The sequence below is a fragment of the Ovis canadensis genome, chromosome 6 (genome assembly GCF_042477335.2).
Source record: "Ovis canadensis isolate MfBH-ARS-UI-01 breed Bighorn chromosome 6, ARS-UI_OviCan_v2, whole genome shotgun sequence".
In the NCBI taxonomy this organism is placed as follows: domain Eukaryota; kingdom Metazoa; phylum Chordata; class Mammalia; order Artiodactyla; family Bovidae; genus Ovis; species Ovis canadensis.
In genome coordinates this window covers 27857536-27883535 of record NC_091250.1, presented here as the reverse complement: position 1 = coordinate 27883535, position 26000 = coordinate 27857536, and the positions used below count along the sequence as shown (strand labels likewise).

At 37.5% G+C, this 26000-nt stretch overlaps 1 protein-coding gene across 25 annotated transcripts in view; it reads right to left on the bottom strand.

Moving 5' to 3' along the window:
* Positions 1-26000, bottom strand: part of CAMK2D (calcium/calmodulin dependent protein kinase II delta) — a 320633-nt gene that overhangs the window by 276552 nt on the left and 18081 nt on the right. The window lies entirely within an intron of this gene.

The window sequence follows — 26000 nt, the reverse complement described above, 5'->3', positions numbered from 1 at the left end:
AACGAGAAGCCCACGCACAGCAACGTGAGAGTGGCCCTCGCTTGCCACTAGAGGAAAGCCCATCAGCAACTAAGACCCAGCACGGCCAAAAATAAACAAATTATAAACAACGGGGAGACTATCTCCTTCCATCCTTTAACGTATATACACACCTATGTCTTCCCACCTCTGTAGAAGACTTTTTATATAATCGTAAGTATACCTTGATTTGGTTGGTTGGAGAAAATTTAATTTCTCTCTTTCTCTCACTGAAGACTCCCATAAGTGCTGTCTTCCAGGTATATAAAAAATCCAGCCATTTCTCACTACTGAATAACTGACTATCCTACACAAAAGCATTATCTCTTGCTTGGATTATATCGATCATTTCTTGACTATGCCGATTGTTTATGCTCTTCTCTGGTATAACTTACCTTTCACACAATAGCCGGAGTGATCTTTTAAAAATATATAGCTCATAGAAAATCCCAGAGAATATACCAAAAAGAGGTATAGGATACAAGATCAACAGACAAAATGCAACCATATTTCCATATGCCAACAATGAAGATGTAGAAAGTGAAATTTTAAAAATACCACTTATAATTGCTAAAAATAAAGAAAGTGGATTCCCTAGTACAAATATAACAAAACATGTATAGGATTGGCATGCTGAAATTACGAAACAGTGATAAAAGAAGTCACAGATCTAAATAAAGGGAGAGACATATTCATAGACTGAAAAACTCAGAAAAGACGTTAATTCTCCTCAAATTGATCTACAAATTTAGTTCTTATTAAAATTCCAGTAAGATTATTTTTGCAGATATTAGACAAGAGAATTTTAAAATATATATGGAAATGCAAAGGAGGAGGCTAGCAAAAATAATTTTGAAAAAGAAAATAAAGTCAGAAGAATAATTCTAAATGACATTAAAATAGAGAGTAAGTCAGAATATGTAGTACTGGAGAAGAGTCAGACATATGAATCAGTGTAACAGGATAAATAACCCAAAAATAGATCCATACAACATGGTCAACTGATTTTTGAAAAAGATATGAAAGCAATTCCATGGAAGAAGGATAGCCTCTCTTCAACAAAAGGTGCTTGAGCAATTAGATACACAAAGGCAAAAAAAAAAACAAAAACAAAACACCTCAATCTAAACCTCTTAAACAAAAAATTAACTCAAAACGAAAACTTCAAAATTGAGAGAACATTTTCAGGATCTAAAGCTAGACGAAAAGTCTAAACAAAATGTTTTAGACTTGATACCAAATACATAACCTATAAAAGAGTGATAAATAGAATCTCATCAGATTAAAAACTTTCACTCTGTACAAGACCCTCCCTGCTGTTAAAAAGATGACAAAACATGCTATAAAGGCAAAAGAATATATTTGCAAACTTTATACCTAACAAAAGATTAGTAATTACTGTACAATATACAAAGAACTCTCAAACTCAAGAGTAAAAAACAAATACTCTAACGAGAAAACGGTACATCCAAAGTACACTAAGAACTCTTACTATTCAACAATAAAATGAACAATCTTACTTAAAAATGGGCAAAAGATATGAACAGATATCTCACCAAAAAAGATACACAACTGGCAAATAAACATGAAAAGATGCCCAACATCAGGTATCATTAGTAAACTGCAAATGAAAACAACAATGAAATACACCATGCACCTATGGGAATGATCAAACTCCAAAAATGCAACACCAAATGCTGGTAAGGATGTGAAACAACAGGGACTCTCATTCACTGGAAATGGGGATTCAAAAGAGTACAGCCACTCTGGAAGTTAGTTTGGTGGTTTCTTATAAAAATAAGCTTACTTTTACCACATGATCCAGCAATTGCACTCCTTAAAGAGTTGAAAAATCCAAACAAAAATCTGCACATACATTTTATAGCAGCTTTATTAATAATTTCCAAAATCTAGAAGCAATCAAGACATCCTTCAGTAGGTGAATGGATAAACAAACTATGGTTCATCCAGAGAATGCAAGAGTCTTCAATGCTAAAATGAAATGAACTATCAAGCCAGGAAAAGCCACAGAGTAAATGTGTGTGTTAGTCACTGTCGTGTCCAACTCCAGCCCAGTGGACTGCCAGGCTCCTCTGTCCATGGAATTCTTCAGGCAAGAATACTGCAGTGGGTTGCCATTTCCTTCTCCAGGGGATCTTCCAGAGCATGGGACTGAACCCAGCTCTCCTGCAAAGCAGGCAGATTCTTTAACCCCTGAGCCACCAGGGAAGCCCATCTGAAAAGGTTATGGACTGTGTGATGCCAACTGTAAGACAGTCTAAAAGGCAAAACTGTGGCGACAGTAAACAGATCAGTGGTTTCCAGGGTTTGCGGTGAGGAGGGAGGGATGAATAAGCAGAGCACAGAAGACTTTTAGGGAAGTGCAACTACTCTGTAGGAAACCATAAAGATGAATACATGTCATCATACATGCGTCCATACCCACAGAACGTACATCACCAAAAGTGACTCCTCGTGTAAACTATGGGCTTTGGGTGACTATGATGTGTCAGTGTAGGTTCATCAACTGCAACCAATGGACAAGTGGTGCAGCATGTTGATGGTTGCTGAGAGGTCCACACTGGGGCAGGAAATATATGGAAAACCTAACTGCTCTAAAAAATAAAGTGGACAAATAGATGGATAAACATACATACATCTTATGGACACAGACAGGTTTTAAAATGAAAAAACTGCCTTTCTGCAATAACATCATACATAACACTCCCAGAATTTTGTATATAGCCTCACAATTTATATTAATAAAATGAATCCTAACACTTCAAAGAAACTTGTAAAGAAAATTGTATTCAGTCCACTGAGTTCTGTTTTCTCAAATACTACTGATAATAATAGCACAGTCTCAGATGAAACACCCCACTGCTTTGGTTCTGATACACACACATGCAGAAAATGTGGCATATTACTTCTTAAGACTCGAAGAATTTATTCTGAACACTTACTGTATTTCAAAGCAATTTCAGTAATACATATGAACATAGATAGGCTCACCATACCCCCCCCCCACACACACACATAGAGTATCCTTTCCTTTTCATTTTCCAGTGAAGGGGGGAAAAGCTTTAGTTGATCAATATATTTAATCATTTAGCTTTATTTGGTAGAAATAACGAACTATCATCTTAACAAGAACTTTTTACTCTCAAAGGAAGGTGTAGTAATGTGAAAAGTTGATTATTGCTCATTTTAAAAATGCAATTATTTTCATATCAGAGCCTAACACATTAAGCATGCTAAGAAGCAATTCATTTAGATCATTTTCCTCAGAAATACCTAAAGTTACACATGTTCTTTGAGCTTGAACCATCATATCTGGCTTTTAATATTCAAATTGTAATGAATCTGATTTTATTATCTAATTTATTTGTACCAACTGTTTTCTTAAAATCTTTATACTAAAACAACTACAAAAATTAAAATTTAGCTATGCTTACATAGCCAAAACCAAAAATATAAGAAATAAAGAATCTACTTTATTAGGTAGGTTAATAAATGTAATAAATAAAAATATATTTAATAAATATAAATAAAATAATAAACATATATATAAAATAAACCTATTTATTATACTAATAAGTAGGATAAGTGAGTTCAAGTGGATTGTTGAATATTTTAATAGGCATGTTTGTTAGGAGATTTCATGGAACTATCTGTTTACAAGATATTTAAAATTTAGAATTCTATCATATTTTTTCCAAATAGGTATTTATTAAAATCTCTGGAAAACTTGATCACTTCTATCACTGGCCAGCTGATCTGGACATAGGAAACATCACTCTTCTGGCCAGCTGCAATCTGCCTTGGGGAGGGAGGGTGTATTGCAAATGAAACACTCCAATCAGGAAATGATATTTCAAACGAAACAATCTCTGTCCTCACAGGTATCTTTTCAACTTTGAACTGTGCGACATCTATTCACTTAAACATCAATTTAGGATTTGGAGATAAATAGTCTCTGAGTTTCTTGGGCACACTGCCAAAGATGAGAGGTCCTATTTAATCTTCATAGTACTTAAATTTATACAAATAGACTTAGAGATATAGATATAAATTCACAGCACACAGACACACATTCATATCCTAGTCACAGGGGGGGAAAGGGACTCATAAATCTGAGTCTAGTGAGATTCCATTTTCCAAAATGTTAAAAATCACCTGTTAGCCTAAGTATTAGACAAAAAGCACTACACTATATTCCAATGTATTCCTTTCTCCTTTCCACCCTCTCTATTCCATCTCAGACTTAAACTGATAGCTAATATCTACATTTAAAGTCTTTTATGTCTGTAGCTAACTTATACCAATTAGCTCCACATTCCAAATGACACCATAAAAGATGATGTGATGTAATATCTTACAGATGAATATGGTAAAATCCAGCTATTATGTAGGAATTAAATTCAAAAATAATACATATCTAGTGATAAGGTAATAACAAATGCCATGAGACCATAAATTAACCACTACCACTGGACACAAAAAAAACTGATGGAGTTTCATTCCAATACATTAGCAATAATTTCCAGTCTAGTAAAAGAAAAAAAAAATCCTTCAAGTATAATGAACAGTGATACACAAAAACACACACACACACACACACATATACACACACTCACAGGCTTCCCCCAATGGCTCAGAGGTAAAGAATTTGCCTACAATGCAGGAGACATAGGTTCGATCCTTGGGTTGGGAAGATCCCCTGGAGAAGGAAATGGCAACATGCTCCAGTATTCTTGCCTGGGAAATCCCAAGGACAGAGGGGCCTGGCAAGCTAAAGTCCATGGGATCGCAAAGTGCCAGTCACAACTTAAAGACAACAATGGTATAGTTTACTTGATTGGCAGGCAAGATCCAAAACCAAATTAATATTTGAAAAAAGCAGCACTTTTACAAAGGATCTGAGCTCTAAGATCTATGATAGCATTCTAAAGCAAAAGCACAAGAGATTCAACAGTTTGAATGCCTACACTTAGAGCTTGTCCTGGATCAAGATATAGATAAAGAGGGACTTCCCTGGCAGTTCAGTGGCTGAGTCTACCCTGCAACGCAAAGGACCTGGGTTCAATCGCTAGTCACGGAACTAGGATCCCACATGCCTTGGGGCAACTGAGTATGTGTGCCACAACTGATATGTACCCCACAGCTAGAGTCTGTGTGCCGCAACAAAAGACCAGCGTAATGCAACCACAGTCGGACACAGCCAAACAAATATTTTAAAATTTTTAATAAAAAAGGATATAAACAAGGAGATAGAAGTTTGACAGTCCCTAGGTCCAGGTAGGAAGGGGTGGGTATAAGGAATTAGGAAATTGGGATTAATATATACACAGTATTGATACTATGTATAAGATAGATAACTAATGAGAAACTGCTGTATAGCTCAGGGAATTCTACTGGAAGCTCTGTGCTGACCTAAATGGGAAGGAAATGAAAAAAAGAGGGGATAGCTGATACATATAGCTGATTCACTTTGCTTTACATTAAAACCTAACACTGTAAAGCAAGTTCAAGGCAATAAAAATTACTTTTAAAAAGAGAAGTCTATTGAGAGCTTACTTTATGCCCAGCAATGTACTCAAGCACTCAGCACTTGACATACACTTCATGCTGCAAAGCTCCCAATAACCCCCCGTGAGGTGCACACAATAACCCCATGAGGTAACTCTTCCGATGTTACATATTGAAAGATGAATGCTCTCAATTACTCTTTATTTTAATCACCACTGGTACAGTCAAATTCCCAAAGCTATTATTTTCATTATTTATAAGGCAAACATATTTCTCCTGAACTTAGAAAATGTAGCCATATTCATTACTTTGAGAGATTTTCTGACTGCCTCCACATAAAATAAATTGCACCATTTGCAATATTTCATGAGAATACTAGTTATCACAGACCAACTTATTAGGTAATTGAATTAAACCATGAGAGATCATACTTTCATTAGTACAAAACAGAAATTAGTAGTAAAAGACCAATTTTGGGGGGAAAGTAAAGTTTCTTCAGAACCAAATACATGGGGAATTTTTCACTACTCCTCACGATGTAATGAAACATAGTCTTTTGTGAGACAGACTCTTCTAACATGAAATGTATGTTGTCTAAGAATTGGTGTTATACTAGACTTAAAAGAGAATTCCCCAGCTCCACTAAAGTAAAGTGATCATGCAGTCTGTCCTATGAAATAAATGGAGAGGCAAAACCATGTACGCAGGTTGGAAGACTTAATGTTAATAGGTCAATTCTCACAAAATTTATATACAAGTTCAACACCATTCAAATAAAAATCCTGGTGTGTTATTTTTGTAAGAAAAATTGACAAGTCATTTCTAAAAGCTATATAAAAAAATAAGAACCTAGGAGAAACAAAACTAGTTTGAAAAAGAACAAACTTAGACAACATACACTATCTAATTAAGCTATAAACAAGACATTGTGGTATTGGTATAAAGACAGACAAATCAATCAGGCTACTGTCCAGAACTGACCCTCACATATACGGTCAACTGACTTGACAAAGGTGCCAAGGCAGTTCAGTGGGGAAAAGTCTTTTCAATAAAGGTGCTGGAACAATGAGATAAACATGAAAAAGATGAACCCTGCCCTTTACCACATACAAAAATAAATTCTAAAGGGATCAGAGACTGAATTCTAAAGCTAAGATAAATCTTCTAGGAGAAAACACCTTTGTGAAGCAAAGATTTCATAAGACAGAACAGTAACTATGAAAGACAAAACTGATAAACTGATAAATTTTCATCAGGATTAAACATTTCTGCTCATCAAAAGACTACCAGGGAAATAAACGAGCAAACTACAATCTGGGAGAAAACAGAAATATCAAAAATATTTAAAGAACAAAATCCCTAAACACTCAAAAGCAACAACAGAAAAAATGTACAAATGGTCAATAGATACATCAAAAGGTACTCAACATCATTAGTCATTAGGGAAATACAAACTAAAACCATGAGATACCACTTCACACTGATTGCTGCTGCTAAGTCGCTTCAGTCGTGTCCAACTCTGTGCGACCCCACAGATGGCAGCCCACCAGGCTCCCCGGTCCCTGGGATTCTCCAGGCAAGAACACTGGAGTGGGTTGCCATTTCCTTCTCCAGTGCAGGAAAGTGAAAGTGAAGTCGCTCAGTTCTGTCTGACTCTTAGCGACCTCATGGACCGCAGCCCACCAGGCTCCTCCGTCCATGGGATTCTCCAGGCAAGAGTACTGGAGTGGGGTGCCATTGCCTTCTCCGTCACACTGACTAGAATGGCTAAAATTAAAACACTGACGATACTAAACACTGATGTAGAGAATACAGCAGCTGCAATTTTCATACAGAGTGCCTAGGCACTCTGCTGTATAGCTCAGGGAATTCTTCTACTCAAAGTTCTACAGCCATCTCAGAGAACTCTTTGGCAGCTTTTAAAAAGGTAAATATACATCTTACCTATGAACCAGCAATCCTGTATTTACACAACAGAAATGAACAGATGTTCTTGCACACAAATGCTCACAGCAGTTTTATTCAGAAACTAGCAAAAACTAGAAGAACTTAAATCCCTGAACAAGTAAATGGGTTCATACACTGATACAGTCGATATAGTGTTCCTTGGCAATACGAAGGAGTAAGCAACAACATACGTGAGTCTCCAGAATGTTATGCTGGGTGAAAGACGCCAGACACAAAACAATACACAGTGTCTGTTTATTCACATGAAGTCCAAGAAGAGGCAAAAACAATACACGGTGATGGAGGCCAGAAAAAAATAGTTGTTTATGGGGGTGGGAACTGACTGGAAGGGACATAAGAAACATTATGTAGTGACAGAAATCTGTATTTTGTTTGGGAAAGTGTCTACATAGATGGACACAACTGCCAAAATTCATCAAAGGACACACAGGATCTGTGTATTTTACTAGGCCTAAATTGTTTCTTAATAAAAGGTATGTTCAGTTCAGTCGCTCAGTTGTGTCCAACTCTTTGCGACCCCATGAATCGCAGCACACCAGGCCTCCCTGTCCATCACCAACTCCTGGAGTTCACTCAGACTATGTTAGTTTATTAATTTAAAAAAACTATTTTAGCTGTGGTATCGGGGAGAACTAGGTTCAAATTCGAATTGCATGTTTCTTCTCTGCATGACCTTGGAAAAGTTCCTTAACTTCTAAATCCCTTGGTTTCCTTACTTTGAATATGCAGATAACAGCAGTAAGTACCTATGTCCATCACAGGATTATTGTGAAGATTAAATGAGATAGTGGATTAGAAAACACTTAATGAAGTACCTGAAATAAAAGGCGGCTAAAAAACCTGCACAATTATAATTAATTCATTATTAATCAAAACTTTCCAAAGAGTATGCCTAATACAATCATAGGTAAAGACATACAGGGTTTTCCATCTAAAACTAATTTCTTGCCACAGTAAGTTACAACAAAAAGCCTCTTATGGTATTATAGTTTTGATTAAAAAACAGTGATTATTGTAAAATTGCTTTCCAATGGACAATAGGGAAACACAGGATTGAATTTGCAGCAATAATAACTGTAGATTACAGAAAAAACCCCAAAACCCTCAAACCCATATTCAAATCATTATCCCTTTCTGCACTATTTCAAATAGTCTTCTAACTAGTCTTGAAGCTTCTATTCTTGGATGTTTTCTCAATCTGCTACCCTACAGAAGCCAGAGTGATTGTTTTATAAACATAATTTAGACCATGTCATCCCCTGCTTAAGTTATTTCCATGGCTAAGCAACGCTCTCAAAATAAAATCGGTAAGAGACTCCATGGACCGCAAGGACCCTCCATGATGGAATTCTTTCTTATCTGTCCATCTGCAGTCAGCCCCCTCCACTCTTCCTAACTGCATGTGAATGACCTTTCTGTCCTTCCAGCATGCCAAATCCTGTTTTATCTCCCGGCTTTTCCACTTGCCATTTCTTTCACTTCATATACTTATGCTCAACTTCTCCTCTTCCTGTAAGCCTCAATTCCATGTCTCATCCTCAGAGAAACCTTTCCTGGCCACTCTGTGTAAAGCTGGCTTTCCGGGATCAGTTTCTATCACAGCCCCTTGATAACACTTATAAACTCCTGCACACAACGGAGGTATCTCTCACCACTAGACTATAAGCTTCATGAGAACAGAAACTCTCATTTTCACCCAGCATCCTGAGTCTCTCACAGCAGTAACTGTTCAATGCAGAATTGATATATTAATGAATCCATAAGGGTGACTCTAATTTTTTCTTAACTTTTCAGCTAGTACTAACAGCAAATTCACCTCCACAACACACTCATTGTGAACTTTTTTCTAAGTTCATTTTTTAAAGGTTCTGTTAACTTCTTAAGTCTCATGTCTTTTGTCTGGGTAGTAGTTTGTTCTAAGTGATAAAATGAATTAAAATGATGAAGGCAAGGTCTCCTGAGATGAAAGAATTTCATATAAAGGCATAAAGTATTTCCTATTTCTTAGAGATACTTCACTAAGACACTCACGAGTGATACTGGCCATATCCTTTGTTTCATTTGCTATAGAAACCATAAACTACAAACACAGATTGCAGAGGAACTGTTACCTTGAATAGGTTCATCAAGGACTCAATTACAGAGGGACCAAAGCTGCAACATTATTAACAGAACCAGGCCTGTAACTGGGGTCCCTTTTTTATTTATATGACATTAGCTTACTGAAATTCACAGAATTCTGGGCCTTCCTGTAATTCCCTTACCTGGCTACAGAAAGGATCGAAAGTACTGCTATTTAAATCACTTTCCTCAGAGCAACTTTCCTCTACTGGGTCTCCAATTCAGCTCAGTGACTTGACCCTTCTTCTGCAGAGTGAATGCGTAACTGAGCTTTTTCTAATCTTATGTAATCTTATGCCACTCACATAGACAATGTAGAAGGCACCAATTCACACCTTCTCTTGCCAACTTACATGACATTTCAGAGTTACCACTGAACTGGTAAAGTCTTATCAGAAAGTCACGTATTTAGCAGCTACTGTGGTATCACGTATTTCAAGTCATTGACTTGGAAAAATGCAACATATATAACCCTTGGACGTTAAGTCATCAATTTCAATGCATTCACCAATTGATTCTTTAAGACATGCTACAAAAATCAAAACAGACGGACCGGCATTTCAACTTCTTTCCTATAAATATACTCCCTCACTAAAGAAACACAGGAAAGCAAAAACATGCCACAAAATTAAAATACAGACAATGGACATAAAATAAAACTGAAGATTAAGAGACATAGATTCAAAAACTAAGAGACCACAGGCCATTCATTTCTGTTTAACAGCATTCCCAAGTCTTAAAAGAGCTCATCAAACCCTCCCTAAAGTCTGTTTCTCAGACTTTATAAAGATATAAAATTATATTTATAAAAATTACTTCAAAAAGTTTAAGAGTATTATCAAAATGATGATTCTGCCATCACTAGTAAGTTTCCAAGGAGTGAAAAGTTAACAGCGTAACAGAAACAATTTCCATAAACACTATATAACATTATCTTCCCTAATCAAGTTATCCCTTGCCTCTTACTCCCCAGTGGTAAAAAACAAAAACACTTCAAAACATTTAAAGTAATCTAAGAAAAAGTTACTGCTCTCTTTATATCACTCCTTCTCACAAATTCCATTCCTCTTTGTTAGGTTCATTGTTATTCTGTGCTCAGACATGCTGGACTCTGTGAGACCCCATGAATTGTAGCCCGCCAGGCTCCTCTGTCAATGGGATTTTCCAGGCAAGAATACTGGAGTGGGTTGTCATTTCCTACTCCAGGGGATCTTCCCAGCCCAGGGACCAAACCCATTGCCAGGCAGATTCTTTACCACCACACCGCCTGATACTCTAATAAGTTCATGGTTCTATGTGATTCTAAGCCACAGACATGAGAGTTGTGCTCCCATCTTAGCCCTGATACTCTCCACTGTAATGTCGGATGAGTCATTTCACCTCCTGGGGCCCAGCTTCCTCATCTGTAAAAGTAGGCAACTGCTCTCCTGCAGTGGTGCCTCGGCTCCTGAGGCATCAGCATCCACCTTCCAAAGTCAAAACACCCAACTATCACATGACGGTGGTAGAGGCCCTAGTATTATTGGTTGGGCTTGTATGAATTCAGTAAAACTTTTAAATGAATTTGCCTTTAATCAAAATGGCACTCATTCACAATGTTGTCATGGTATGGGAGTTCATATATCTTCACACAGGTTAACCAGTAGACATGGATACAAAGACCTCGAGAAGTAATTCAATGACAAGGGCCCTGGGCCTGCGATATGGGAACTTTTGAACTAGAAGACCTTTAAGAACTCCCCCATCCTGCCCTGTGCCCTGTGTGATGATCCTATACAAAGGAGGGAACATAAGTTAAAAGACACAGTATCTATATTCACAGCCAAAATTTCAGCAACACTCACAGGGTAAGTTAATGAGTTAAAGCAAATGTTAGCTCTTCTGAATACTTAATATATCCCTTTTTAAAGACTTGAAAATGTTTCTTCCTATAGCTATCTTTCTTTGGCCATCTTTCAAATGTGACTTTTTACACAATATTTAAGCAAAAGGAACGAAATTTGAGTTTTTATTAGTCACTATGACTCCTCCTTGAAGAGTCCGTGCCTATTTCTTTTTTTAAAATATAACTTTATTTGTTTTAATTGGAGATAATGGAGTATTACTCAGTCATTAAAAAGAATACATTTGAATCAGTTCTAATGAGGTGGACAAAACTGGAGCCTATTATACAGAGTGAAGTAAGCCAGAAGGAAAATACCAATACAGTAAACTAACTCATATATATGGAATCTAGAAAGATGGTAATGATAACCCTGTATACGTGCCTATTTCTTTAAAACATTCGTACCTTACCCATATAGCACGCTGTGTTAAAAAATGCATGTCAAGAAATCATGCTCTATGAGAAGTGCTAGGCAATACAAATGAAAAAGATGTACGAGTAGTTATTCCCTAATTTCCAAGTAATCTCAAACAAAGGACAAAATTAATAAAAATAGGTAATAAAGTAAAAGAGCCCACATAGGACAGATTTACCAAAACTCTGCCCACTAAAGAAGGTGTAAATTTTGAACGGAAACACAGGTAGATTAGGGGAGAGGCATGAGGAAGAGGCTTCAGACCGTTAGAGCTGTACGTGCAAAGAGGCAGGCTGAAGTGACAGAGCAGCGTGTGAATGGCTCCTGGCTATTCAGCAAAGCAGCAGCAAGAACAGCACCATCTCTTGAGGCTTCTGCACATTTCCAAAAGAAGTATCTGTGACTCTCCCTTGTACACCTGTGTCAGCGGTTGCCTAATAATTATGGGAGGAGCTTCCCTGATAGCTCAGTTGGTGAAGACTCTGCCAGCAATGCAGGAGACCCCAGTTTGATCCTGGGTCAGGAAGATCTACTGGAGAAGGGATAGGCTACCCACTCCAGTATTCTGGCCTAGAGTATTCCATGGGTCCATGGGGTCACAAAGAGTTGGACACAACGGAGCAACTTTCACTTTCACTATATTTATGGAAAGGAGCCTCAGTCCTCGGGGTCTTTTCTCCTGCAAAAGCGTTTTCTCTTTGGTTAGCTTTAAAATGTCTAGGCATGAACACCACAAATGAGAGATCAAAGAGGACACTAAATGCTGGTCTGATTTTTAAAAAAACTGTTCTCAGCAAGTACCTATCTTTCTTAATGGCCAAACTGAACATCAGTTTTATTCCTACTTTTTCAACTACTTTTAAATGAGTTAAATGAGCTAAAAATCCACAAGTAAAGAGAATAAGAGTCAAGGGATCAGGGAAAATCATAAATTTAAATACAATTTCCATAACGTTGAAATTACTAAAAGTTACTTTGCCACTCTGTTGAAAGTTCGACTATCACTCTAAAAGCAGAGACAGAGAAAAAAACAAGAGTTTCTAAACATGTTTTTACTTAAAGGTAAAGGGCCATTTCACTTCTTAAATACAGAAATATATGCTCTGCTCAAGCATGTAGTTTTTAAAGTATGAAATTATATAAGTGTCATTTTCTTCATGAGTAAACTCTGATGCATACATATAATTATAATAGGCCTTTTCATAAGGTGAGTACTTTACATCTGCCTTTTAAAACACATAGCACAAAGTAACTGTGTTCATGACTCAACCACTGGTAAGCCAAAGAGTAAGCCAAATATGTACAAATGAGAACAAGTTTCCATTCTGCCTTTCAACAGAACTGACAAGAGAAAAAAAAATTTAAGGAAAAAACAACTTTTATTTTTAAATATAACATTTCCACCTGACTTCTATAATAGAATGAAAAAAATGGGAATTTTGTTTGAAGTTCTCATGCTTAGCAATTTTTTTTAAAAATAAGGGTAATTGATGTGTTTTATCTTTCAGCTGAGGGTATAAAAATGTTAACACACAAAATCCCTATGAAACACAGAAGATCAAGAGTAATATAAAAGCCCTATTCTAGATGTTGGTTGTAAGAGATTAGTCCAGTTGTTTAAAGTTCCTTATTTCTTTTGTCTTAGCTCTTTCTAAAATGCAGCGGTGTACGGGCATGGAAAACCTGTGATGATTTTTACCTGATTTAATTCAGACTTGATAACTGGAAGAAAAGTCACAGAACCTCCTGCTAAATCACAACTAACAAATTTCCAGAATAATATTGTACTATATTCTAATATACTGCAGGGCATACTAATTAGAATATAATATAGAATATTGCTCTTTTTTCACTGACCTATTAGATTTAACCTTCTCAAAAATAAGTTTTCCAAGTAGATAGCATATATACAAAGCACTTAATGAGTATGCAAACCAAATAGCTCCAACTGTTCAGTCTTACCTACTGACAATAAGAGAGTGGGAAGTCCCAGCATTAACGACAAAGCAGCTTCACCATTTCAAGAGCTAGCTGGTAGTCTGGAAAGACTGGTTATTAAGGTGACAACACTTTTATAACCAACAAGAGACAACAAATTTGGAAAGCGAATGTGAAAACATGTTTTACTGTGGACACAGTTGTATTTCTCTAAATGCAATACATACATTCAAGCTACTACAAAGGGAAAACAAGAATAAAATGTGAACATCCCACTTTTTTTTAAATGTCTCAAAAAAAAAAAAAGGGCAGAAAAAAATCAAATGAACCAAGATTTTTTTATTCTTTTATATGACAAACTTGCAGCTTATACTGTACAGTAAAATTAATAAAGTAGATTCTGAAAATGATCCACAACACATAAGCACACACACACACACACACACGACAATGAAATTCCTGCCTATTAGAGAAACTGTAATACCAATAGCATATAGGAGCCTAAGGCAGAATAACACACAGGGGACATACTTAAAATTCTGCCTTTATAGACATAAATAAAATGTATAGGGGTGCTTCACAATTTGCGGAATGTTTCACATTAAATTGTTTGATTTTCACAATAACCCTGAGAGAGACTCAAGACAAGGGCTATTAATTCCTGTTCTAACAGTAAAGACACTCAATAAGGTTCAAGTATAGTTGCAGTAACTTAATAAACAGCAATTTTCTAAGAAACAAAAAGGTGGCTGAGAACATTTTTACACTGAAGATAAAACAATTAGGAGGAAAAACAAAAGGGAGACAAGTAGACATATAAAACCGCATGGCATTAGAGAAAATATATTTACATAATACATTAGCATATCACCTCTGCTAACAGCAACAGAATATGAGTTCCCATAACTTCCTACAAATAAAATGGCTAAAATTTAGAGTATCAGAAATAATAAAAATGCAAACTATCCTTTTACTTTCTTTGTTAGGACAGATTTTTAAAGACTCCACCAGCTTTATATAACTACTCAAGAATATATATAGAGAGATCATTTAGGAAAAAGTATCTCCTCATTTATATCTTATGTTGAATGAAAAGTCTACTGATTCATCACTAAAATATCTTTCAATAACAAATCTATCACTTAGAAGCAATGGAGTTAGGATCTGATCATTTGGTCCAATAAATCATTTTAAAGATACAAAAATAAAAACTAACATAGCAAACTTCTAGAATACTTTTTAAAGAGGCTTTCTTTCCCACTTAAAATGTCTCTTTAAAATATTCACAGGCAATCAGATCTTCCAAGTCATCCAATTTATTTCAAAGGAATTTTAGATGCTGCTACTTGATACTGACATATTTTAAACACAGTTTTATTGTATCTAGTATTAGACATTAAATGTACAACAAAGTATTTTAAACCTTAAACTCTCCACCTAGATTAGTCCCAGAAAACAACACTGCATATCATACTTCAATACACCCTAGCACTTAAAAGATACTGATTTAGAAAGGCAATTCACTACAAAAATTAATAATGGGATTTAATCAAAGTTTGTTTCATATTTGTCTTAAAACAAGTGAAACAAAAGAAGCAGGCAATACAATGGCATATACTTTCTTTTAATAAAGTTTGCAGACACCTTGCAAGCCTAGGGCACAGAGAGCACTCCATATATCACTGCAATGAGGTACTCAATAAACCACAATTTTTCGAAGTATTACTACAATTAATAATGGCATTTAGATTTGAAAACAGAAATAGAATGGTCCTTCATTCATACTAAACTTAATATGATAAAACTAGTCAAATGAAAATTAATTACGAAAGCCAGGCCAAAGGCTAGAGAAAAAATCTTTATAAACCGCAAAGGTAAAGGGTTAAAAAAAAATGTCAAAAATATCCCCCTCGCTTCTCTTGACTCATTATCATCTCATCATACACTAAAAAAGTCAAAAAAGAAATGAGAGTTTAGAATTGGCCAACCCTATCATAATGCCAAACGTATATATTATTAAGAATGACATTTTTGCCTTCAGGTAAATAAACATACATCATGATATATACTGCAACACTCCATGTAGTAGAATATTCATGGTAAATAGCTTACGAAATATAAATATCCTTGAATAAAATGACCCCACACATTACCATGTACAATACAGCAATCAAAATTATAAACCCTTTCTATTCCTTTGTTTTTCACCCAATTAGGATGTTCAACTTAATGGTCATATAGCCTTTTGGATAGACTGTTAAAAATCCCTACTATGTTCACAACTGCCAAAAAAATGGAAGTAACCTAACTGTTCACCAACAGATTAATGACTAAACAAAATGTGGTATATAGCCATAATGGGGTATCATTCAGCCTAAAAAGGAAGGAAATTCTGACACATGCTACAACTTGGATGGACCTTGAGGACATTATGCTAAGTGTCATAAGCCAGTCACAAAGGTACAAATATTGAATTAGTTCACTATGGGTTGCCACTTCCTTCTGCAAGGAAATACACAGAAGAGTCAAATTCATGGGGACAGAAAATCAAATGGTTGCTTGGGGCTGAAGGGGAGGGGAAATGGAGAGTTATTTAATAGGTACAGAATTTCAGTTAGAGAAGATGAGAAATTTCTGGAAAACGGATACTGGTATAGTTGCACAACAATATGACTGTTCCTGACAGCATTGAACTGTACAATTAAAAATAGTTAAAATGGTAGATTTCATGTTATGTATTTCTTACAATAACCTACTAATTACATCTATGCTTGTCTCTCTTTAATGTTTTTGCTAAGGAATTAATAGCATTTCCATAATTCTTTAATAAACATTTTGTGTCATCTAGTTAATGAATATATTCTTTACATTAATAATTAAACTTGGAAATAGGTCCAAAACAAAACATTTAGCTCAATAATAAATGAGAACATGCATTGAGAAAGAGTGGAAGGAAGATCACGTTTGGGTCATAGTTGCAATGTACCCTCTCCTGGGAAGCTACAGTCAGATGGAATATACATATCTACAACAATGTGCCTTGTAGGTTCCCTCAATATTTTTCACAACTCCAGATTAGCCTTTCAAATCATGAACAGTTCAGTAAATTACCTAAGGTTATCTTGCTGATTGAGAAATCAAAGTTTCCAACTCTCTATCAAAGAACTGACATCACAACTTTCAGATACTGCAGACTCATAAGAACAAGTGAAGAATCAAGTATCTCTCTGAAAATCACTACTGCAAGGCAGACAATTAAGTTCGATGAATCAATGAATTAAACTACTATCTATGAAATTACTGCACTTTGTTTTCTGATAGTTCTTCCTAAATTAGGTCTTAATATTATACAAAATGGTCTGTACATGTTCCCTTCCAATATCCTTCATAAATAATGGTTTCATGAGGCTGTTTAAATATAACCATATAAAAACCCACAAGGGAGAAAGAATGTGTGGGAAAGTTAACCAGTCTCATATTTCTAGTTGACTTACCAACCTGATTTTATTTAATAAAAAATACAATGTTGCACCATGGGTGAATGCAAAAAACTATATCTTTTATGTGTTGTCTTCCCCTTTAGATTCTGGCAAATATATCTAGTACCTTACTCAATCCCTGTTATTTCTTCCTTGGGAATCCTGTCCATCTGGCTGGCTATCTACTTGGTTTGAATGAAAAAACTAAACTACATAATAAAATAACATCAGCAAATATTAACTATTTCAAATATTAAAGCAAGCTTTTCCAATATGAATTTCTGCACGTCACTAAAAATTTATTGAGGATAGTCAAACCTGAAAGGCAATTCATCCAACCTATAGTTTCCAAAACTACTCAATAATTAAATCATTTTAGGAAAGATGTCATGTGGATAACAATACTTATCAATTCTCTTGGAAATATCCATCAAATAGTAAACATACATGACAATATAGAATCCATTCAACATATGTCTTGACATTAATGCAAAGTGGGCGTTTTTTAATGTTGTAAACAAATATTAACTGAATTAGAAGATCCCTTAAAAAAAAAGTTCCTTAGTTCTTTTTTAGCACTTAGAAGTACAATACATGCACAAATGGGTTAATCTTATGTTTCCAGATCAAGAAAATATCAATACATTGCTGCAAAATAGAACTGAAATTCATTACTCAAATTTCATGAGAAAGGCAACATTCTTGGGCCTTTAGTGTATCCTAAATTCAGTCTTCAATTAAAAGATGAAAATGGAAACTTTTCACTGAAAATCAGAGTTAATCTGGAAATTTAGTGAAAGATAACTTCAGTCTACTTCTCAGCAGCCCCCAACCCCCCAATCATTTCCCCAAATAGCTCCCCACCACAAAAGCAAAATATCTAGCAAGTTATTTTGTCCACTGTCCACAGACTGTGGGTATTCACCACAGCCTGGCAAGTAATGGGCAGAAACAGACTTCTTTCCTACAAAGGGGTAACAAGGAGGGGTGGGGCTAGTAAAAGAATATTACCACACATCCCATTCAAAAGAAAAATACATATTTGCATCAATATTCTAAAAAATCCATGATGAAAATAGAGATCCCCATGTCAAATTCTTTCTAGTAACAGTTGAGATGAGTAAGGAGATCATATAGGAATAGACAGGTTGGACTGATGATTTTTTGACATGAAACAGATGTTCCTTTCAACTCTGGGCACAACTAATTTAAAATAATGATAAAACAAAGACCATTTTATTTGGTGTGATGTCTATTCCTCATACATAAAGGAAGATGGTCATAATTCACTTTCTTCCTTTGAAATTCTATTTCTATTTCTTTTTCATACATCAAAATATGTAAGTTACAATATTTTCTTACTCATGTGTTACATGTACATATTTTATAATGAAAATTATCAGGTTAGTAATCAATTTCTATACTACACCATAGGGAACTGCTTTTTTCATAAATTCTTTATTTTTTATTCCTTGAATGCGTGTATTTTGTGTGTGTATATAATTTTTTCCACTCCTAGGCACATACAGAAGATAAGTAAAAACACAGGTTTACACAGAAAACTTAAACACAAATGTTCAAGGAAGTATTACTTACACTAATAGTCAAAAAGTGGAAACAACCCAAATACTCATCAACTAATGAATGGATAAACATATTGTGGTAGATCCAAACAACAGAACATTATTCAACAATAAAACATGCTACAACATACATAAACTCTGAAAATATTACACGAAATGAAAGAAGCCAGCCATAACAGACTACATAATGTATGACTATAGGTCTACTGGGCTTCCCCGGCGGCTCAGCGGTAAAGAATCTGCCTGCAGTACAGGAAACGCAGGTTCAATTCTTGGGTTGAGACGATCCCCTGGAAGAGAGCATAGCAACCCACTCCAGTACTCTTGCCTGGAGAATCCCATGGACAGAGGAGCCTAGCGGGCTACAGTCCATGGGGTTGCAAAGAGTTGGACACAATTGAAGCAAGTGAGCACGCATACTTTATAAAGTTCCTAAAATTAAAAAAAAAAACAACAATCTATGGAAATAGAAAGTAGACTAGTGGCTGGAGTTGGCAGGGGAAAGAAGGCAGGTGGGAATGGGGAGTAAGTTGCTAAGAGGTAAGAGGTTTCTCTGCGGGATGAGGAATCTTACATTTAACACATCAAAAACCTGAACTCTCGATTTCCCACCCCAATCTAATTCTATTCCACTACTGCCCATCCCAGTTAACAGCACCATCACCGGAGAGCTGATCTGGCTATAAATCTAGCAGCCATGCCTCTTCCCTTTCCTTCTCACTTCACAGTCTTTCCATCAAAAAGTCCTATATTTTCTCCTTCCAAAATGCATCCTTCTTACTGTATCTACTACCACTTTCCCATCCCTCATAGGCTTCAAGAGTCTTCTAACTAGTCTTTTTTTTCACTTACATATCCAATTTTTTTTTCCCAAATGGTGGCCAGAGAGAGATTTTTCAGACAAAATCTAGTCATACCACTACCCTGCTAATCCTCAATATGGCTTCAGTCAGTCAGTCAGTTCAGTCACTTAGTCGTGTCTGACTCTTTGCGACACCATGGACTGCAGCACGCCAGGCTTCCCTGTCCATTACCAACTTACGGTGCCTACTCAAACTCACGTCCATCAAGTCGGTGATGCCATCCAGTCATCTCATCCTCTGTCGTCCCCTTCTCCTCCTGCCTTCAATCTTTCTCAGCATCAGGGTCTTTTCCAAGGAGTCAGTTCTTCACATTAGGTGGCCAAAGTATTGGAGTTTCAGCTTCAGCATCAGTCCTTCCAATGAATATTCAGGACTAATTTCCTTTAGGATGGACTAGTTAGATCTCCTTGCAGTTCAAGGGACTCTTAAGAGTCTTCTCCAACACCACAGTTCAAAAGTATCAGTTCTTTGGCACCCAGCTTTCTTTATAGTCCAACTCTCACATCCATACATGACTACTGGAAAAACCATAGCTTTGACTAGACAGACCTTTGTTGGCAAAGTAATATCTCTACTTTTTAATAAGCTGTCTAGGTTGATCATAGCTTTTCTTCCAAGGAGCAAGCATCTCTTAATTTCATGGCTGCAGTCACCATTTGCAGTGATTTTGGAGCCCCCCAAAATAAAGTCTCTCACTGTTTCCACTGTTTCTCCATTTGCCATTAAGTGATGGGACCAAATGTCATGATCTTAGTTTTCTGAATGCTGAGTTACCACTGCTTTAAAATAAGATTCGAACTCTTTGATACTGGCTGAAAGACTCTACCCTATCTGCCCTCTGCCCACCTCCCAAAGATCACTGTGCACTTCTCTCCTAATTACACTCTAGATGTAATGACTTTCTTCCTACTCTTATGCAAGCTCATCGTCACCTTGGTCTTTTGACTTCGAATGTCCCTCTCTCATATTTTCGCATCTTTTGCTTCTTCTCATGATTAATGTCTCAGCTCAAATGTGAACATCCTCAGAGAGGCCTCTCCAAACTAACCCCACTTGAACTCACCGTCTAACACATAGCCCCGTTTTATTTACTGCATAGCACTTATCTATACAAATGGCTCCTCCAGCCTCTCTCATACCAAGTTTGCTCACATCTATATTTTTAGAATCTAGAACTGTGCCCACTCATAGGAGCTGCTCAGCAAATTTGTGTTCAATAAATGAGTAAATGAATGAGGACTGATATAATGGGGTCAAGCTAGACATGAGACCCCTTGGGAACTACAGAAACAACATCCAGGGCATCAAAAAATTCAGCATAAAATATACCAAATTTCAGAATGGTGTGAAGATGTTTTCTAGAGCTTAGAAGTCAGAAGTGAGAACTCAAGACACAATGTTGTTTGTGGGAAATCAGGTGGTAAAGGAAGAGAAAAGCAGGACTAATTAGACACTAAACATCAACAGTGACAGCAAAGGGAGGAAGAACAGGGAATGAATACAGGTGTGGGAAATATTTTCCGTAAAAAGGAAAAAAGAAACACATTCTGATCACATCTACCTCTACAACAATCTCTGGGTTCACTGCCTCTGTAGCGAACTTAGAAAAACTGAAACATGATACAAACTTTTAAGAAAGTTAGTCACTAATCCCATGGACAGAGGAGTCTGGAAGGCTGCAGTCCATGGGGTTGCTAAGGGTCAGACACGACTGAGCAACTTCACTTTCACTTTTCACTTTCATGCATTGGAGAAGAAAATGGCAGCCCACTCCAGTGTTCTTGCCTGGAGAATCCCAGGGGCGGGGGAGCCTGATGGGCTGCCATCTATGGGGTCGCACAGAGTCGGACACGACTGAAGCGACTTAGCAGCAGCAGCATGTCAATGCTTCAGGGAAATCTTATCTAACCCGGAGGATGAGGGGGTGGGAGATGGGGGCGGTTCAGGAGGGAGGGAACAAGTATATACCTGTGACTGATTCATATTGGTGTATGGCAAAAACCAACACAGTGTTGTGTGACAATTATCCTCCCATTAAAAAAAAACAACTTATCTAACCAAAAGTCCTTATCATTACAATCAATGAACCAGAGGTATGCAGATAGGAAAGTAAGCAAAGGCACATAAAATCCAGTGTTCATGACAACAAACCTTATTAAAGGTTGCCAATAAAACAGCCAGGATGAACTAGCTTATCAGTTCAGTTGCTCAGTCTTGTCCAACTCTTTGTGACCCATGGACTGCAGCATATCAGGCCTCCGTGTCCATTACCAACTCCCAGAGTTTACTCAGACTCATGTCCATTGAGTCAGTAATGCCATCCAACTATCTCATCCTCTGTCGTCCCCTTCTCCCACCTTTAATCTTTCCCAGCATCAGGGTCTTTTCAAATGAGTCAGCTCTTCACATCAGGTGGCCAAACTGTTGGAGTTTCAGCTTCAACATCAGTCCTTCCAATGAATATTTAGGACTGATCTCCTTTAGGATGGACTGGTTGGGTCTCCTTGCAGTCCAAAGGAAGCTCAAGAGTCTTCTCCAACACCACAGTTCAAAAGCATTAATTCTTTGGCACTCAGCTTTCTTTGTAGTCCAACTCTCACATCCATACATGACTACTAGAAAAACCACAGCCTAACTAGACAGACCTTTGTTGGCAAAGGTTTTTGCTGGCAAACTAGCTTATGTCTTCACAATATTTCATATTCCTGATCTGTAATAATTTTTCTCCATCAGCAATGGTTTCCTGCTGATGAAATGATATACAGCTCAAACAGTAAAAGTTGCCTGCAGAGTGTTTTGTTTATTTAGAGAAATTGAATAAAACTGATAGAAATAGCTGATTTAGATTGTGAACTGAAGATTCCCCAGCTTCCCTTTCAGGTAGGAAAAGAAATCTGCTACCAAACATTCCAAAATGGTATATTCTGGCTGTCATTCCTGTAGAATAAAATTTTCTTCCCAGTTTTCTGCTTTCTGACTTCCTCCACACCTCCTCTGTCCTGCCAGATCCACCCTAGAAAGAACAGAATAGAACGACAACAAGGGCTTTTGCTTTACCGAGGGTTCTCTGGTGGCTCAGATGGTAAAGAATCTGCAATGTGAGAGACCTGGCTTTGATCCATGGGTCTGGAAGATCCCCTGAAGAAGGAAATGGCAACCCACTCCAGTATTCTTGCCTGGAGAATCCCATGGACAGAGGAGCCTGGTGGGCTACAGTCCATGGGGTCACAAAGACTCAGACACGACTGAGTGACTTAACACTTTCATTTTCAGGGTTGGATTTAAATTCTAGCTATTCTATTCTTACTGGCTGTACAAATTAATGTGTGTGTTTGTTTGTTTTTTAAAGGAAGCGAAACCTTCCCCTTTAAGTGTTTAAAAAGTGCCAGCATCTCAGTCGCCTGACCCCGTGGAGCCCTAGGTAGTCTGGGGCTAGATTCAAGGCCACGTTCACTGTACCTGCTAATGATCTACTGTACACTGCTTTGGGGGGACCCCTCACTACAACCCCCAGGGGCCATCTCAAATCTGTTCTCTCAATCTTGCTCCCATTTCTCCTATTGTCAGCTGAACTGCAGCCGTCTTGTCCACTCCCAACATCTTGCTCCTTGAGAAAGAATGTCCTTTCCCCACATACGCCCAAAACCCTCCAGGACTCCACCACATACATTTTACCCTCTTTCCTAACATTATTATTTTCCAGGGATTCTTTTTCCTCTTCCTTCAAATAAGCTTCAGTTTTATTTATCACCAAAGTTAATTCCCTTGACCTGGTTAATCCCTGAAATCACCCCTTGGCATGTGTGTCTGTGTCTCTCTTCCTGTTTTATTAAAGCAGCAGGTTTTACATGTTATCTCCATTTATTCTTTAATCCAAAGAAATAGCCTTTTCTTTATCCATTTGGGAAATATTTATTAAATACCAATTACATTTCACGCAATATGCTCATTTAGGAGGAGGTAAAGATGAATAACAGACTACCCTGATCCTCATGACTGCTTCTTTCACATGACTGAAATTCTGCCATCTGGAAAGCCAAGGCCTTTTCTCAGTCTTCATTTCTTTCCATTTCTTTGTAACATCGAACATGACTAGCCATCCCCTCCTTTGCAAAAACTCTCTCAGAGTTCAAAGCACTGCATTTTCCTTTTCTGACATATCCTTTCACTTCTTTTGAACTAATTCTACTTCCTCCTTTAATCTATTAAAATGAAGGTATTCCCCCAACCACGGTCCTATTCTCTCTTCTCTTTCCTTTCTATCTTCTCTCCTTTGTGATCTTTTCCACTAGTATATCTTTTATCATCATCTCTGGGCAGGGAAGTCACAAATAGCAGCTAAATTGATTACTGCAGTTTATTACAGATTTAAAACAAACAAAAAACAGGTCTGGAGAGGTTAGGAAGTTAACCCAAGATCACAAAACTAGGAAGTGGTAAAGACAAGTCCTGAACCTTGGCAATCTGATTTCAGAGTTCAGTTCAGTTCAGTCACTCAGTCGTGTTCGACTCTTTGCGACTGGAATCGCAGCACACCAGGCCTCCCTGTCCATCACCAGCTCCTGGAGTTCACTCAGACTCACGTCCATCGAGTCAGTGATGCCATCCAGCCATCTCATCCTCTGTCGTCCCCTTCTCCTCCTGCCCCCAATCCCTCCCAGCATCAGAGTCTTTTCCAATGAGTCAGCTCTTCGCATGAGGTGGCCAAAGTACTGGAGCTTCAGCTTTAGCATCATTCCTTCCAAAGAAATCCCAGGACTAATCTCCTTTAGGATGGACTGGTTGGATCTCCTTGCAGTCCAAGGGACTCTCAAGAGTCTTCTCCAACACCACAGTTCAAAAGCATCAACTCTTCGGCGCTCAGCCTTCTTCACAGTCCAACTCTCAGAGTAGATGCTCTTAACCTATCGAGTACACTGCACTGCTTCATGTGGTTCTTTCTCAAGGACCCCACTCAATTTTCAATGGTTCTTTAGGTATTTCTACCTGCAAATAGATTGGGGGCTTACAGGTGACCCTGGTGGTAAAGAACCCACCTGCCAATGCAGCAGAGTGAAGAGAGGCAGGTTCCATCTCTGGGTCGGGAAGATCCCCTGGAGGAGGGCGTGGCAAACCCACTCCCGTATTCTTGCCTGGAGAATCCCATGGACAAGGAGCCTACAGCCCAAGGGTTGCACAGCTGGACATGACTGAAGTGATTTAGCACACACAGGTTAAACACATGTTGATTCATCATCGTCCTTCATCAAAATCAGTCCTTGATTTTGATTTCTCAATTTGCTTTATGAAGATTACAATTTTCCCCACGATTCAACTTGAAACCCCAGTCAGCCTTATCCTTTATTATCTTAAGGTTTCAGAATTTCAATACCTTACACTCTATGCTAATCTATCCTGCTTACTCACTGCTGCCAAGTAATGTCTTACATGCCCTCTTTAAAGTGTCTCCATTGTATTTTAGACAATGTTATCAACTTGGCAGAGATCTTCATGTTTTCAAACTTTTCCCCCTAACATCCCACAGATCCTCTATCTTTTGCCCAAGCATTACATGATTTTCTGCATCTGTGTCCTTTCTCCTTCTTCCTTTCTTCCATCCATCCATCTTAACTTTTACTTCCTCAACGTTACTTCTCCTGCTTCCACAACTAAATCTCACTGCTAGGTCCAGTGAGTACACTACATTCTGCTGCTACTTCTCTTCCTCTCTTCTATAATCATGTGTGTCTCCTACTCTCCAAACCAAGCTCTAAGTTATGTTTTGTGGGAACTGAGCATATTCTGTTATTTTCATGCCACCTACAGGTTGCTTCGTTAGAGGTATAACAAATGGTTCTGCTCTGACATCTTCTAGGGAAAATGCTTTCTTGCTTTCCTTCCTCACCAGTAATATATATAGGCCACAGTATTCCTCATTATTAAGTGTGAAGCTCCCAAAGGCACAAAACCTAACAGAGGAAAAGAGGCCGACTTTACTTCCCTGGGGATAAAGCAGGGCATGTGTACGTGCTCAGTTGCCCAGTTGTGTCTGACCCTTTGCAACCCCATGGGCTCCTCTGTCCATGAGATTCTTCAGGCAAGAATACTGGACTAGGTTGCCATTTCCCCCCGAGGGGATCTTCCCCACCCAGGGATCGAACTCGCATCTCCTGTACTGCAGAAAGATTCTTTACCATTGAGCCACCAGGGAAGTCCAGTTCA